This window comes from Rhinatrema bivittatum, chromosome 2 (assembly GCF_901001135.1).
Source record: "Rhinatrema bivittatum chromosome 2, aRhiBiv1.1, whole genome shotgun sequence".
In the NCBI taxonomy this organism is placed as follows: Eukaryota; Metazoa; Chordata; class Amphibia; order Gymnophiona; family Rhinatrematidae; genus Rhinatrema; species Rhinatrema bivittatum.
Genome location: NC_042616.1, coordinates 792,046,995 through 792,064,577, shown reverse-complemented (window position 1 = coordinate 792,064,577; position 17,583 = coordinate 792,046,995). Strand labels below are relative to the sequence as shown.

Below are 17,583 nucleotides of genomic sequence, written 5' to 3'. Positions count from 1 at the left end.
AGACAGCATGGGTAGCCCACTTGCAGGTGGTTCCCATCGCCAAAATCTGCAAAGCTGCGATGTGGAGTTCCCTGCACACGTTCACTTCCCACTACTGCTTGGATTAGGATGGTCGGCTTGACAGTAGCTTCGGCCAATCTGTCCTTCACAATCTCTTCCAGCCTTAAACCCAACTCTCCCTACCTAGGGTTTGTTGCTAGGGTTCAGGCTGCCTCCCTCTGTTACCAACAGCACCATAGCTTCTTGTGCTCGTTAGCACCCAGTCAGGTGTTGTTGGTCGATGTTGTATCTGGAAGCAGCCTGTAGCCTGGTATTCATCCACATGTGAGGACTAGCATCCTGCTTGTCCTAGGAGAATATAGAGTTGCTTATCTGTAACAGGTGTTCTCCTAGGACAGCAGGCTATTAGTCCTCAGGAAACGCCGTCTGCCACACCGTGAAGTTGGGTTGTACTGCATTTTGTTGTTTTACTTTTCACTCATGAATTCTATGTTACGAGACTGAAGAGGGACCCATGTGAACGCACGGATAGTGGCATGCTGGGCATGCTCAGTGTGCTAGTCAAGGTTTCTAGAAACTTTGACAAAAGTTTTCCATGCCGGGCTCCATCTGATGGTGTCACCCACATGTGAGGATTAACATCTTGCTGTCCTAGGAGAACACTGTTACAGGTGGGCAACTCTGCTATCCCCTCAGGATCTATGGAGGGAGAAGGTTTGGGACTTTCCACAGGGTCTCAGAAGGAAGAGTGCTGAGTATTTTTTGGATGGGCCTTCTGCTGAAGAGATTTAGGTTATTTGTTAATTGCTGCTTTAAGAAATCTGCCTCATGTTGACAAATAACTGGAATAAGAAGGCCTGAAGAGAGAAAATACAATTCTCAGCCTAAGGCTGAGCATCGCGAGTGCTGATAAGCAAGGCTCCATTAAAGGATTTTTTGGACTTTGACTTGATCAGTTTGAGGGGAAGGGCAAACTCCTGGTATCTGAGAGGATTGGGCAAGAATCTGGTTGTCTGATTGATCTGAAGAAGCAAGAATAAGAAGATTTTGATATTTTTTGATACAGGGACTCAAAGGGCTATACCCCATTGAGATTTTGATACAGTTTATCCAGTTTGAAGAAAAGTAAAAACTTGGAAAAACAGCCCAGTTGAAGTTGGATGTTTTTGTACGTGGGGACAGTTTCTTCTATTTCCTGATTTCTTTCTTGCCGGAACCCCATTCCAGTTTTCCCACATTGCAAGGGGAGCAGTTTTTCTCCATGGATAATGGTGCGTGAGAAGGGAGGTAACACCTAAAATGGATAAATTGACATATTATATTATATTTTTTATGCTGTTCTTTATTTTTGGCATCGTGCCTTGGAGTATCTTTTCTAAATTGCAGTAAAGACTATTTTATTTGAACACCATTCTTGGACTCCTGAGAATGTTTTTCCTGATTTTCCTACCCTTATTGTTGATATTGCCTTCATTGCCCCTTCTCTGAACTGCTTGGCACCTGTTGGAGGTCCTCTACCTTCAGTGTGAGCATTGAGAGTGAAGAGTGGATAGACACACCATGGGCCCCGGAAGGTTACTCCTCCTCCCTGTGTGGACTGAACCTGGACCCTTACCATCCCTTAGTGTTGGATAAGGCACCAAAAGGAGGTACTTGTTACTAGGGATGTGAATCGTTTTTTGACGATTTAAAATATCGTCCGATATATTTTAAATCGTCAAAAATCGTTAGGGCCACGATACAATACCAATTCCCCCGATTTATCGTTAAAAAATCGTAAATCGGGGGAAGGGGGAGGGCAGGAAAACCGGCACACTAAAACCCCCTAAAACCCACCCCCGACCCTTTAAATTAAATCCCCCACCCTCCCGAACCCCCCCCCAAATGCTTTAAATTACCTGGGGATCCAGCTGTGGTCCAGAACGGCGGCGGTCCGGAACGGCCCCCTCAATTGAATCCTTTTGTCTTCAGCTGGCGCCATTTTGCAAAATGGCCGCCGCAAAATGGCGGCGGCCATAGACAAAAACGATTCGACGCAGGAGGTCGTTCCGGACCCCCGCTGGACTTTTGGCAAGTCTTGTGGGGGTCAGGAGGCCCCCCCAAGCTGGCCAAAAGTTTCTGGGAGTCCAGCGGGGTTCAGGAAGCGATTTCTTGCCGCGAATCGTTTTCCGTACGGAAAATGGCGCCGGCAGGAGATCGACTGCAGGAGGTCGTTCAGCGGGGATTCCGGACCGCCGCTGAACGACCTGCAGTCGATCTCCTGCCGGCGCCATTTTCCGTACGGAAAACGATTCGCGGCAAAAAATCGCTTCCTGAACCCCGCTGGACTCCCAGAAACTTTTGGCCAGCTTGGCGGGGCCTCCTGACCCCCACAAGACTTGCCAAAAGTCCAGTGGGGGTCCAGAACGACCTCCTGCGTCGAATCGTTTTTGTCTATGGCCGCCGCCATTTTGCGGCGGCCATTTTGCAAAATGGCGCTGGCTGAAGACAAAAGGATTCAATTGAGGGGGCCGTTCCGGACCGCCGCCGTTCTGGACCACAGCTGGATCCCCAGGTAATTTAAAGCATTTGGGGGGGGGGGTTCGGGAGGGGGGGGGATTTAATTTAAAGGGTCGGGGGGGGGTTTTAGGGGGTTTTAGTGTGCCGGTTTTCCTGCCCTCCCCCTTCCCCCGATTTACGATTTTTTAACGATAAATCGGGGGAATTGGTATTGTATCGTGGCCCTAACGATTTTTGACGATTTAAAATATATCGGACGATATTTTAAATCGTCAAAAAACGATTCACATCCCTGGTAACAAGTACCTCCTTTTGGTGCCTTATCCAACACTAAGGTTCGGGAGGGTGGGGGATTTAATTTAAAGGGTCGGGGGTGGGTTTTAGGGGGTTGGCTCACGATTTTAACGATTTTTCACGATATTTTTAAAACCCAAACGGCAACAATACGATTCCCTCCCCCTCCCAGCCGAAATCGATCGTTAAGACGATCGAGGACACGATTCACATCTCTACTTGTTACAACATTATGGTGACCTATAGCATAATTAAATTCAAAGATGTATTAGACAGATTTATGGAAGATAGAGCAGTAACAGTCTGGGATTTCACCCTGGGTTAAGTGTCTCCCTAAATCACGATGTACCAGGAGAGTATGACAGCAAATGGACAAAGCTACATGCAACCTGTTTCTTGTATACTTTCTGTAAGCATGTGCTGCTTTTCACTCTCAGAACTAGTTTGGTAATTTCTTCTCATGACTCTCTTTTTTTTTTCCCCCCTTAAAAATGGTGAGTACGTCTTCAACAGTATCCTAGTTTGCTCTAATCTGATGGTTTAGTGGTAGTGCTGCCCTGCTACTATAAAGAAGACCGGGTTTGATTCCCGAGTCTATCCTCTGCTTCTCAGGGAGCAATGCTGCATGGAAATTGGATGATATGTTTTCCTCTTTATTTAAATTAGGTAGTTTGGGGGTTTAAGTGTAAGCTAGCATGTTTAGCTTTTCCCTTAGTTCAGACTGATTGCATTCTCAAAGCTGGCTTGTAGCAGCTCCTGTGTCCTAGTCCCAAGGCTGTCAATGTCAGAGCAGACCTGAATATTCAAAAACAGAAAATTAAATTTGATATTGTAATGAAATTGATAATGTATCGCTGATTTCAGAGTGGGGCGTACATCTAAAAACCCAAAGAAATGGAATATATTCAGTTTTCCTATAATGTGCAGGGCCTTTGAGTCATATTTTTTCTTTTAAGGTTACAGGATTGTAATATTTTTACTGGATATTTTTTAATGTAAAACTTGGGAGTTGGGGGACAGGTGCTGTTGACAAAAATAGAATTAACAGGGATGGGGAAGGATGAGACGAGGAATTGGTGAAGGTGTGAGAGGTGCTGGGGGAAATGTGAGTGTGTGAGGGAATCAGCTAGGGGGAAGGATGAAAGTTGGGAGACAGGGTTCAGGTGGGATTAGCTTGATTGGATGACCCAGAGGCAATAGGGATGGCAGAATGTGTGTGCAAGAAATTAGATTTGGGAGGGATGCGGGTATGGGCTGGAGAGGAGATGAAGGAGGGTGTGTGTGTGTGAGAAAGATCTGACTTAAAGTCCCACCAACCTTAATTCCTATTTTCTTATATGGACTCTCAGAGAGCATAGAGTTTTCTCTGTTAGTTAAGTCTTCTTTTTCCCCAATTAAATCCCACCAACCTTGTCAGTTTTAACCTAAGTCTCTCATTTATTTCTCTGTGTGTCGTGAGTAGATTATAAATTGCAGTGACTGTCTCATATACATATCTGTACAGCTCTATTGTATATCTTGCAGCACTATATAAATGTTTGATAGTAGCGGTAGTATGAGAGAGGAGATGTGCCATGTGTGTGTGAGATTCCACTATCTTTTATCCTCCCAGGCCCCGCTCCCTCTCCTTCCCCCCCTTGCTCTGGCTATCCCTCCCTCTCCTCCGCCATCCCTTTTTTTTTCCTTTCTATATTTCCCCATTCTCCGATCTCATCCCCATGTTCATTCTATTCAGCAATTACTAGGGGTCCTCCCCCCCACCCAGAAAAACATTAAAGAGAACAAAATAAAGACACATAAGAGAGGTCAGGAAATGGCCTTATTTTTATAGGGCCTGATTTTCAAAAGGATTTACAAGTGTAAATTGGGCTTTTGAAAATTGCCCAAGGGGTTGTGGGCATAACAGTATGCTTGTATTTCACGTGCGTATTTTTAGGCGCACACGGAAAAAAAAGACATTATCTGGAGACAGAGCTGGGGAGGGAAATCATTTTTGTGCCTACATTTGCTTTTAAGAAGTATGCATGTAATTGTATGTGTTCATCTTTATACCTGTTCCAAAGCTGATGTAAATGCAAGTATGTAAATCAGCCCTCATTTTTAAAGTGGAGTTATGCATGCAAGTCTGCTTTGAAAATTTGAGCTAAAGTTTGTAAGTACTTTTTACCTGCAGTTTCTTCTACTCACATAGTTGTAAAATTACCCTCAACAAGTAAAATGCAATTTACATTAATATACTAATCTATGCAAAATTTTGCAAATTCACCATGAAATTTCAGACACAGAATTTACCCCTGAGCTGCTACAGGAAACCGGGAGTTGTGATTGCGGTATTGTTACATAAAAAAATATGTTGGTAGGTACTTGGATATGATAACAGAAGCATCACATTTAAGACAGAAATATGAGGTCTAGATAATCTGACTTATGAGGATCAGTTTATGGAGCCTAGTGAAGAGAAAGGGCAGGGGATGTTCACAACAGAGAATTGCATGCATCTTACAAAAGGTAAAAAGAGAAGCGGTTACTAGCATGAAAATTGCACTTAAACTTCGTTTAGGTAAATTGAGACCCTGGAAGGTAGCAGGTCTAATTTCAAATAGAAAGCTGATGGCAGAGTTGAGTGTTCAACCCGGGGTTTCCAGATTGCCAACCCAGTCCATGGATCCACTAAATCATGTCTTTCTTCCCTAGTGTATACCTGCATTAAAATAGCGTATACCACCACACTAGAAAAAAGTTAAAATTGCATAGTAGCTTCTATTTAAAAAAGTTTTAAAAAGTCAGTTTAAAATCAAACGTGTTAAATGTATTTTTTTTTTAAAGATTCTGTTTATTTATAGTTTCCTCTTGTGCTTAGCATTTAATTGGTGCTGATTTACCTCCTCTTGGATCCAGAACTCTCTCTGAAGCAAAATCAATATGTGTTTGAAACATCTGTTTATTTCCCCAAGATTAACATAAGTATGTTTAGGGGAAATAGCCCATCTGCTTTATCTAAAATATTACAATAATTTTATTTAAACCACTTCAGCTTTCTGCTGAGATCTGGAAGAGGAAAGGATGAACGTACTCTGTGGGGACTTAGGACTCGCATAGTTTACTGATGTCACTGGGAGCCCTTGTCATTCTGGCTGTGTAACTTCTTTGCTTCTCCACTAGATGGCCCTAGTCACCAGCCCTTGGTTAGGCATCTGCATAAGGACTATGCCATTCAGTACTGTACTTCCCCCAGAGCCTTGCAGGAATGGGAAGTCCTTTTAGGCATAAGGGGTGGTTAGACCATGTGACTAGGAGGCAATGTAGTTTTGATTTTAATGGAGAAGAAGGATGGATCTTCGGTGTGCTCTTCAAGTGTAGGTCCCCAGCCTAGCTAAGAAAGGGAGAGACACTGCCTTGCCAGATCTTGGTGCTAGACTGTAGGGAAGAGAGCGAAACAGAGTGTTTTTTGTCATTTTTCTTAAATGGAGAGTTGGGATTTTGCTATTTTAACCTGTACCTTCTGAGAGGCTGAAGTCCCTTCTTCACAGTTGCAGGAGTGAATCTGTACACTCCTTCGCCCCAGCAAGAGGAGGTTGCAGAGACCTGTGTGAAAGCCCTAGTATTTTTGGCAATATTGATTTTTTTCCAACTTTGGAAAGGAAGTATTTTTGCTGTCCCCTTCCTTACCCAAATCTGGCCTTTATTCCCAAAGGGTCTAAAGTATAACTTTCAAAGAGGATATTGAAGAAGACCATCTGGAGATCCCCCCTCCCCCAATTGGAGTTTCTACCCAGGCACGCGGGACACAGGCAGGTAAAGATCAGGAATACCCTGCTGGAAATCAGGCACTGTGTGAAAGGGGACATCTGCTCCGGTTAGGATACCCCAGCCCCCTTGAGACCATGGATAGATTGCTTGTTCCAGGTTTCAGTACCAAAGGACACTTCCGCAGAGGGATATACAGCTTAAACTGGTTCTACCAAATGGATGCACTAGGACACTTTATTATTTCATTTTATTGATTTTCATAAAATTAATATCTGTAAACTTTATTTTGAACACCCGTCCAGCTACTCCTGCATGGTTTGTCCAAGTGCCTGTCCTGAAGAGCAAGGTTAACACATTCACAGAAGGTTTTCCAGTGCCTGGGTCAGAAGGTTAGCCTTCTGACCCACAGAGAAGAATCCACCCCTTGGAGACAGAATTGTTGGGAATTGGCAAAATAAATTATTTTATGAATCCCTAGGAAACATGCCATCTGCCAAAAAAAGGGTTACACTTATTCCATGGGGAAGGATTAACATTTCTGCCCATGTCATATTCTTCTGCTTTGCCCATCTCACAATACTGTTGTCCTTTCCTTAATCACTAATGTGTTAGCATGTCATTGTAGGTAAGCATTTTTGATAAACTAAAGTTTGCCTTAACTAACTTAGCACTAATTATTCAAGCAAATAGATGACTGAAAATCCGTGTACCTTATTTTTCTGTTCACCCTGTTTGGGCTAGTGTGACTTTTGCCTTACTGCTTTATTTTAAAGCAGTTCCCAAATGCTCTCTTGTACACGTATTCCAACAAAATAATTAATGTTTGAAACATATTTCCTGATTATATATGCCAAGTTGCTTTGAAGAGAGAGAAGGAAGAGGAGACTATCATTCATCAGACGAACCTTCATGAGCCTGAATCATTAGTCTTCCATTGCCTACACCCTCTTCCTTCGTACTCGGGAATGATGCAATTAAATTAATACCATTTTAAAAATAATTTTTAAACTTAATTCTGAACTTATGATTCATAGCATAAACTGCGGGAGTAATATGCCATCAGCTGTGAAAATCCATATAGGTTCTAGAAGGTAGTAGTAAATTCACTGCAATCAAATTGAAACTGGTCTGCTTTAATGATTTTATGTAACACTTCACAATGTATGGACTTTTAGCCAGATTAAAAGGCAGTATTCCCAATGGTATGCTTAAGTCAGGGGATGAAGCAGCATGCATATATTTGGATTTTCAACGTATGCATGCTGTTTGGCTCTCATTCTGCTACCCATTAAATTAGCAGGTACAATGTATGCAGGTGCTTCGTACCCTTACGCCTTAAAGGCAGTTTTCAAATGGAATCTGCTTGCGTTGCTTCCCTTTGAAATTTAGCCATGAGGGCCATAGGGCTAGAAAGATACCCATGAACTTTGCGGAAGTGCAGGTCATTGAAAATTGGTCCTTTATTGAGCTTTTCATGCTGACATGTTGTAGAAGGGGCCCACTGCTATGGCACGCCGTCAACCCCCTCTCTAACGTTTTTGGCACCATCCTCCGCCCAAACCCCAGATTCAATGCACAGCAACAAATACACAAGGAGGCAGGAATGGTGAAATGTTATATTAAATTGTATATATAAGATGAGTACCCTAATCTAACATTCCCTTCTGTGTATTCCAAGTTTGTGAATACAGCATGTGTTCGTACAGTATAATTGTGCATATCTTGATGCTGGTGTGCCAGACAGACTCAGTGTAACACTTAGTGGGGTGTTTTAAGTCCCAAGGGCACACAATCTAATTTATTTTTTTCGGGGTTCCTCCAGCTTAACCATTCACTCCCACTCTGATACTTAATTCTTGGTGGGAAGCTCTTACCTATTGCCCAGACATTGAGAAAAAGGTCTCTGTTGTGTGCACTGTACTTTAGATGCTTCCCATGAGGTGAGAGGCTTTAAGAAATAGACAGGACCAGGTCTGGGTGTTCAAATAAAGCTTAATGATTATTAAAGTTAAATTAATGCCCATTTGTCCTAAATGATGTGTATTTCTGATTGTGGTTACAGGGAGTCTTTCTGTGTAGGTAGGTGTCCTTATTACAGACCTCTGGGTAGAGCCCATGGTGATTTTAATTGCGCATAACTCTCCTAGCGGCTGTGTGGGAATCCTAATGGAGGGGTCTCCTTTGCTTTGCAAAATCCTACCTTTTCTCTGCATTCAGACAGGTTAATCCACGCCAGTGGATTATACACCTCTACCAGCAGATGGAGCAAAGCTGATGTCACAGTATATATATATACCCCTGTGCTGTCAGCCTGCCAATATTCGCTGTCTCCAACAGATGGTGGATGTGCATTTCCCTAAAGGGGATTGCTTGTTAAAAAAAAACAATAAAACAAAAAAAAAAACCCAGGAGATTTACGTACCATTACTCCTGAGGTGATATCTTATGGTCCCTCCCTCAGTCGAGTGCCTAGGTCCGGTAGCTGCTTTTCTGGCATGGACACAGCTGCCAGGAGACAACAGCTGAAAGGCTAGTGGATGCAGGAAGCCAAGTACAGCGGTGAAGGCATTAGCCCTCTCCCCCTACAGCATTTATAATGCAAAAACCCAAGGGTAAGGTACAGTATTGGAGATGAAATTCTTCTAAGCACAAAGGAAATGCAGGATTTGGGGGTAATTGTATCTGATAATCTTAAAGTGGCCAAACAGGTGGATAAAGTGAATGTAAAAGCCAGAAAGATGCTTGGCTGCATAAGGAGAGGAATGGTCAGCAGAAAAAGGGAGGTGATATTGCCCCTGTATAGCTCCCTTGTGAGACCTCACTTAGAATACTGCGTATAGTTCCGGAGACTGCACTTTCAAAAGGAAATAAATAGGATGGAGTCGGTCCAGAGGGTAGCTTCTAAAATGGTCAATAGTCTTTGTTACTGCTATGATCAGTGTTATACAATTTTCCTTCAATATATTGCCAGCAGCTACTACTTTTCATTCTGTAGACTTAATCTTGTCACAGCTACGAAGCACATCAGAGAACTATTGCACCTTTTATGACAGTTAATTAGGGAAACCATGCCCATTTAATAGAACTATTTAAAGATAAATCATCTAAATGATTTAAAAAAACTCTGAGAGGAGCTAACACTAGATTGTTCCACCTCAAATGAACAGAGCTTAAAAACTAATCTGCTAACAATCCCATGATCACAGGCTGCCTAGAGGGCCCACTTCTTATGATGATAATTAGAGACTGGAGGGTTTCTCGCTAATGATAAATTACTCAGGGAGGGAAATCTCTAATGATGGAGAGTTCTATAGAGCATAACAATGCCTCCATGCACTAGGGCAGGGGGCCACAAAGCTGTCAGAATATCTCGGCTTGCAAAATGTAATTGCCTCCATTTTTATTTTCCTTTGGACCTTTTTAATGTTTTCATTGGATTGAAATTAGGATAAATGAATTTGATAATTTTTTTTTTGACTGCGTGTGCTTATTTTTCTAGCACTGGAAGCATAAACTATGGGTAGTTTGTGCTTCCATTGCCGGAAGGGGGTGAGATGAGGCCTTGCTCCCAGCAGTAAAGTATAGGGGGTGGGATAGAGAGGGGTCTGGGGATGGTTGGGGGTGCGGGCAGGACTATTAACACTGTAGGTGGGCAGGAGGGATTGGGAGAGGGAACTACATTCCTGTAAATGTTAAGGAGCATGGGTTGGGTGGTGGGGTTCGGAGACCTGTGTACCACAGGAATTTTAAAGACTTTAGGAGGGTTGCATAACCCAAGAGGCCCATGTACAAGATTTGGGGAATGGGAGGGGGCAGCATCCAGCTGCAGGCCCCTTTAGTTATTTTTCTCCATGTCTAACAGCTCTGCATACCCAGGTATCTTTTAAAGACATCCGGGTAAGTAGGGCGTTATCTGGCCACACAAGGCTGGTTAACCGTAGGCCCGCTCTAAAGCAGGCCTAAAGTTGTCCGCCTTACCTAGCTGGATATACCCAATATTTTGCTAAGTTAAACAGATATCTCAGTCCCTCCCTGGATCACCACTTTTTTTATCTGACTGAATTATAGCTGGATAACTGCTGGCTATAGCTTAGCCAGATAAGTGGCTAAATATGCCATATTTGCTATTTAGATGAATAACTTCAGGGTTATCCATCTAATTGGCTTTTGAATATGGACCTTAGAAGATGCCCAGTGACTGAATGATGGTGATTAAGAATATAGTAACCCATGCTGACTGGAAGAAGCTGCACCAATCAACAATTGCCACCTTGAGAATAGAATAAAAAATAAAAGATTGCTTGGCAGACGGGGAATGTTTCTGCTGATATTTAATATATAAATAAGAAATGTAGTTGTGCATGAGGAATGGATAATGGACAGACTAGTTGAGCCTGAGATCTTTATCTGTTTCTTTTTTTTTTTAACACTAGTATGCTAGATTAGTTTATGGCAGCAGGAATATTTTTGGATTAACATACAAGAAAGTCATCGGGGCAAATATATTCAATATTTGTCATCGTAAAAGGTTAATTTCTGCAAAAGATTTTTGTAAATATATAGCACCTTAAGATTTTATCTTTTTAAGTTTTCATAAAAACAAGAGGATCTTGACTAGTTCATGGATTTTAAAACTTCCAAAGAGTTAAGGGGGATGTGGTATTTGAGGCTAGTAAGTTTTACTGTGCCTTGTAAGTCTATTCTGAACCAATGGTGTTATTCTCAAGTTAATTCTAGTGCCATGCCGGAATCCCAGCAGAATTTAAAAACTTTCCTAATGAAATTGTGATTTAAAAATATATTTTGCTGCAGAAAAGTATTATTTACTTCTGATTTATAAAGTCTTTAATTTTATTTGTTTATTTATATATCATTGTTTACTGAGGACACAATTTGTATGGAGATAACAGATAAATAAATAGGTTCTCCTTAGTGGTTTGGATTTTGACATGAAAATCATGAACTCATGTTAAACAACTTTAAAACAAATTTAGAAATTGGAACATTTAAACTGAATACAGAAAACTAAACATTTTCAAACTAAAGTTAATGTTCATATTTAATATGATGATAAAGAACGGCAACTATAAGAAACATCTTATGATACATTGCCTGAGTAAGAGACCTTAGGGTTTTCAGAAATGTATCTTAAACATTCAATAGTGGAAAGGCATTACTTTTATTACTCTGTGGTTTTACTCTATTTTGTAATTTATGTTCTTATCTCTTTTTACTTACATACTTTATTTTTATTGGCTAATGTTTCACTTTTTTAATATCTGTCATTGTAAACCGTTGTAATGGAATACCGAATGACAGTATAGAAAAACCTGTAAATAAATAAATAAATAGCTATTATTCAGTAGAGCACTGCTGATTATAGCCAGATGAGCTTATCTGACTTTTAGGACTGCTCTCAGGCATTAACAGACCAAGGTCTAGATTTATCAAAGTGCTATAAATATAGTGGAACTAGCCCCTGCGATTTAAAAGAAACAAAAACAAAAGGGGGTATAATTAGGCTAATTATCCTACTCCCACCTCGCATAGGCAATTTACCCAAGGCAAGATAAGTTTTCACACTTCTGCTATTTTTCACTTACACTCTGATTGCAGGGGGGAGAGTGAGAGCGTCAGTCTGGCACTCTCTATATTTTACCATTCTACAGGGCACTTTGAATCAAGGTGGGTTTTGGAAGGTGGGGGGGGGGGGGCCTTAGAGGGTGGTGTTACAGAAACATTCTGAGATATTTATGGTAAAATTGATCTCTCTCTCTCTCTCTCTCCCTTGCTCTAAAAATATTTTCTCTGAAATGCAAGCCAATTGCATGCACAGCGCTAAATCTTGTGTTGCTGTATTGCATTTGGCGCTACCGAACCTCATTACCATTAATTCTACCCCAGACTCCTCCCACTGGAATACTCAATGTGGAATTTGCGGATCGTTGTTTATCGCAGGCATTAGGGCATTAATGTGTGCATTAAGGTCCTAACACAAATTGATAAATGATCTAGTAAGTTACATAAATTATCCAGCCAAATTGATAAGCTTTCCTAGAATGCCTCCAAATTATCTGACTTAACAGTTAAATAATTTGGAGGTGTTCAGAGCAGTGGAAAAATTGTAAAACTGTATTTCTTAGCGTCCAGACAGATGAATTCAGAACCAGTGGGTTATGCACCTCTACCAGTAGATGGAGAAGGAGCAAAGCTGACATCACAGTGTATATATACTCCTACAGTGACATCAGCCTGCCGATATTCTTCATCTCCAGCAGGTGGAAGCTTAAAAAAAAACAAAACTTCCTCCTTCCTCCAATCTCTGTGTTCGCCATGCCATTCTGTCATTCGTTCCCGCCCCTGAGGGAGGTTAAGAGACGTGGGCAGGTTGAGCAGCCCTTTTGGACTAGGACCCGCTCTTAGGCTTTTCTCTGTTCGCCACGTGGTAGACCGCAGCAGCGTTTTTGCATGCATTTTACTGCATGTTAGACTGCCCTCTTCAGGTCCGTTGGTTCGTGCAAGTGCATCTGGCTGTGTATCCAGGTTATGCGTCCAGTTTTTGGATGATTAGTCGGACGCCTGATTGGTGTCCAGGTGGTAGCGGCGTCTGTGTTAGGTGCACACTTACCTGTACACACAATTTGGGCATTGATTGTGTGCTTATGTTTTGGATCGAAATACAAAACAACACAAACAGACGCTGGTGGGAACCTGAAAAATGTCCCAGATAATAATTTTTTTTATATATATATATATATATATGTATAGAAGGTAAAGACCTCATATAGTACTGTGCAGAGTACCCAAATGTGCACTCACATTTGCACGTGGTAAATTCCACAGCACAGTTTATGTTGGCAAAAATGATATGCCAACAAATTGTGCTGTGGAATTTACCACGTGCAAATGTGAGTGTACATTTGGGTACTCTGCACAGTATTATATGAGGTCTTTACCTTCTATACATAAATATATATATATTTATATATATATATAAAATTTATTATCTGGGACATTTTTCATGTTTCCACCAGCGTCTGTCTGTGTTGTTTTGTATTTCGATGTTACGGGTTACAGCACATTTGCAGTTTATCTGCAAATTCAGCTGGATGCACACCTTTCAGTCGCCTGTTAAGCATACTGACAAGACTGATGATGCCTATAGCTAAGAAACCCTAAGTGCCTTTCCCTATGTGCTGCCTGTCATATTTGGGCATCTCAGCTTGGCGTTCCCTCTAACTTGTGCCAGCGCTGCTTAGAAACTCAGGCAGAATTACTTTCTTCTGATTTTACTAAGCCTTGTTCTTCCCAGCCTGATGAGAATCTGGGTAAAGACATGTCAGGAGGGGCGCCTGACCTTGGAATTCCCTTAACTGGTTTGTCAGCGGGGGACGGTAGCTCAGTGGGCAGAGCACAGGTGCCTTCTGGTTTTGGTATGGACCCTTCTGCCTTTTCTTGGGTGGAATTTTTTCAAGGATTGCAATCCTTTCTGCAGGTGCAGTCCTCGACCCTGATCATTCTTCCCAGGTCAGAGTCACAGGTGGTGACCTGTTACTCGCTCAGTATTACTGTTAAGCACCAAAGTACACCCAGATCATTAGCAAGTCTTCCCGATAGGGATCTGGATGGCACGGATGAAGTGGCCAATCCTGACTCTGGAGGATGGGGAAATTCCTCCGAGACTGGAACCATATAGGACTATGTTGTGGTTCTTTCATAGAGCTGAGTTACCGGCTGTGATTTCCCAGACAATGATTCTGGGAGTACCTGGGGCTGATTCCATGTCTGAGTCAAAGAAAAATCCCATTTTGTTTTTCTTGTCCACATGAAACCAAGTTATGTGTGTCCTTGTAAAGCTGTGGGAGCAACTTGTGGCTTGGAAAAATACTGGAGGAGCGAAGAGCCTGAATCCCAGCAGTTCTTGTTCAAACTTTATTAACTTCAACATAAAATACAAGCAAAAGTCTTGCTTACCTCAGCAGTGCTTGAAATAAAAATGATGCAGTTTAAACATAAGCAGTTCTGGTGTAGTCTCTGCTTCTTAATCTCTTGAGCCCTTCCATTCCTTCTGGGACCTGCCTGCTTAGGGAAATGCCCTGCAATCAGGACTCTCTTCCGCTCTGATCCTTAAGGTGGATCGGGCCAGATACCTGGAGCCGATCCCTTTTAGGTGTTCTGAGGAGGGGCTTCCTATAATACTCCATAGAAACATAGAAATGATGGCAGAAGAAGACCAAATGGCCCATCCAGGCTGCCCAGCAAGCTTCGCACCTTTTTTTTTCTGATACTTATCTGTTACTCTTGGCACTTAGTAACCTTTTGGTTCTATTTTCCTTCCACCCCCACCATTAATGTAGAGAGCAGTGTTGGCGCTGCATCTAAGTGAAATATCTAGCTTAATTAGTTAGGGGTAATAACTGCCGCAATAAGCAAGCTACACCCATGCTTATTTGTTTACCAAGACTATGTAATTCAGTCCTTGTTGGTTGTTGTCTGTATATAGGTCCACTTTTCTTCATTCCCCCTGGCGTTGAAGCAGAGAGCTATGCTGGATATGCACAAAGTATCAGACTTTCTCCCCTGCCATTGAAGCAGAGAGCTATGCTGGATATGCATGAAGTATCAGTCTTTCTCCTCCTTCACATACCCTCCCTCTCAGCTCAAACTTCTTAGGCTGTGCATTTGCCCCTACTAGGGATATTTTCCAGGGAATGAAACATTTGGTCCTAGTTTTGTTTTGTTTTTTTCATGACCTATCCTGGAGCAGTGCCCTTTTCCTTGTAAGAGATGGTAGACATGGAATGTTAATCTCCAGACTAGGGACTGATTTCCCCACTAGCACTTGTACATGCTTCCATGCAGACTTAAGAGAGCCATCTTCTGGCTGGGTCCATCTAAATTTTCTGTGGACTCTCCCCTGGGAGGACGTTTCCTGCTGGAATCATTGCTGGCTAGGGTACACCCAGCCCTCTCGAGTATGACAGCTGTTCTGCGTAGCTGACCTTTTCATCCAGGTATGTAGCTTGAAAGATATAGTCTGACTTATTTATTATTTATTTATTTAGCCATTTTATATATTGTCATTCCAAGTGAAGATCACAACGGTTTACATCATGACAAATATTATAAGTAGCGAATTACAGTAATTTGAAGTGGTCATGTATCATACATTTAGCGATAGTCACGAACATTGCTTAAGGCAGTCATGGAAGGACAGATATACAGGGATGAGGTAACGGAATAGGAAACATTTTTCACAAGAGGAGTTCTAATGGGATATAGGGGAGAGGGTTGAGAGAAGGTGTTTACTGATGTGATATAGAGAGGAGGGGTTGAGAAGAGGATGTATCAGATATAAATGGTAGGGCTGGGCTAGAAAGATAATGGTGGTGAGATCTGTAATTCAATTAATACTGAGAATGTCTGTGTAGAGGCAGGTGAAGATTTCAGGAAGGTTAAGTATACTGTTTGGCTGGACAAAGCTGTATCACAACTACAAGTTGTTCTCTATGAAAACTTTCTCTCTGAGACAGAAAAAAGCCTATATCAACATAAGGCCCTCCGTAATATGAGGTAATTTTCCAAATAAGTGGCCCAAATAGTCTCTGGCCACTCCACAAGCCGAGCTGTACATTCAGAGTTACTAAGAAGCAGTATGGTGCTTCTTAAGTATCATGGGTTTCATATAGGTAGGCTGGGATATAACAGCTTGCAGGGCTTCCACTGTCTGTATCATGGCAGCATGTTATTTGCTTAGTTGCTTCTGCAGTACTTGCTGCCTAACACCCTGGGCCTGTACAGACATTTGAAGTGAAACAAAACTCTCTCATTTACTTTGGGGAAAGGGGAAAAAAATCCTGCCTGTCCAGCTCTGAATAATTGTAAGTCCCTATCTTTTCAAGCAGGCCTAGCCCCCTTGACCTCCAGTATTTATTGGCTGTTGCTGCAGCTAGGCTCACACAAAAAAAATTTTCTTTTCTCTTTTTCTTTAGCTGGCTTGATTCTCCATCTCTGCAGGCACATTAGAGCACAGATCCCACTGCTACCACCATATATAAAGTTGTGGGTGTGAACCATGATTTTTAAAGTTACCGGAGGACAGAGCTGCCTGGACTCTGGCTGTTCTGGCTCAAAAACATTATTAACTTTAACACAAAACACAAGCAAATGTCCTGTTTACCTCAGCAGTGCTTAAAATAAAGATGCAGCAATGTAAACATAAGCAGCTCTGAAACAGTCACTGCTTCTTTCGCTTTTCTGGAAACTGCCTAATTTTATCCCCTGCTAAGGGAAATACCCTGTATCCAGGATTATTTCCTGTACTGCTTCTTAAGGTGGACTAGGCCATATATCTAGTGCTGGTCCTTTAAGGTATTCTGAGGGGTCCTCCTAGACTCCTTCACAGTCCTTTTATGCACACTGACCCACCTGTTGATTTTCATATTGCCTCTTATGTGCATTATGCAGTGTTTTATGAGCGTAAGTCGCTTTGAAATTAAGGCTCTTAATGTATAAAAACACAAAAGGAGTTGAATTTGCAGCAGCTTAAAACTTGTGAATAGTAGCATCAATCATTTTGGCTTTCAAGTTTATGCTAGTCCAGCCCCTTTTTATGTCTGCTACCATGTTTTCAATATGTGCACATGTAAATTATAACGAGAAATGGGGCTAGTTTTTCTTGCAAGTCAAAGACGATTCAGTCTGTTGGCAGGAGTTCAGAAACCATGTTAATGCTAGGAAATATGAAATTGTATCTCCATTGGAGAAATTAACAAAACCAAAGCATCAGTATTACCAGGAAAAAAAAGCTTAAGTCCTGCTGTCGTGTGTATGAATTGAGACAGAAATCATGACAGTCAAATGGACTGCCATACTTATATTGGTTTAAGGCCTGATCGCTACTTTCTAATGTGAAAAATCATGAAAACTATTCTGTGTAAACCTATGTGTATGCATTGTCAGTGTTCCCTTTTTAAAAGTGCCTTGACTTAAGTCAGTAATATTTTTGTTTTCTTTTCTGTAGTAAAGCAGAATATAAAT

The 17,583-nt window shown here is 41.8% G+C and overlaps 1 protein-coding gene across 5 annotated transcripts in view; it reads left to right on the top strand.

The window, feature by feature from the left end:
* TRAPPC9 (trafficking protein particle complex 9) overlaps nt 1–17,583 on the top strand; it is a 1,860,352-nt gene that overhangs the window by 1,118,466 nt on the left and 724,303 nt on the right. The gene's annotated exons all lie outside the window — the stretch shown is intronic.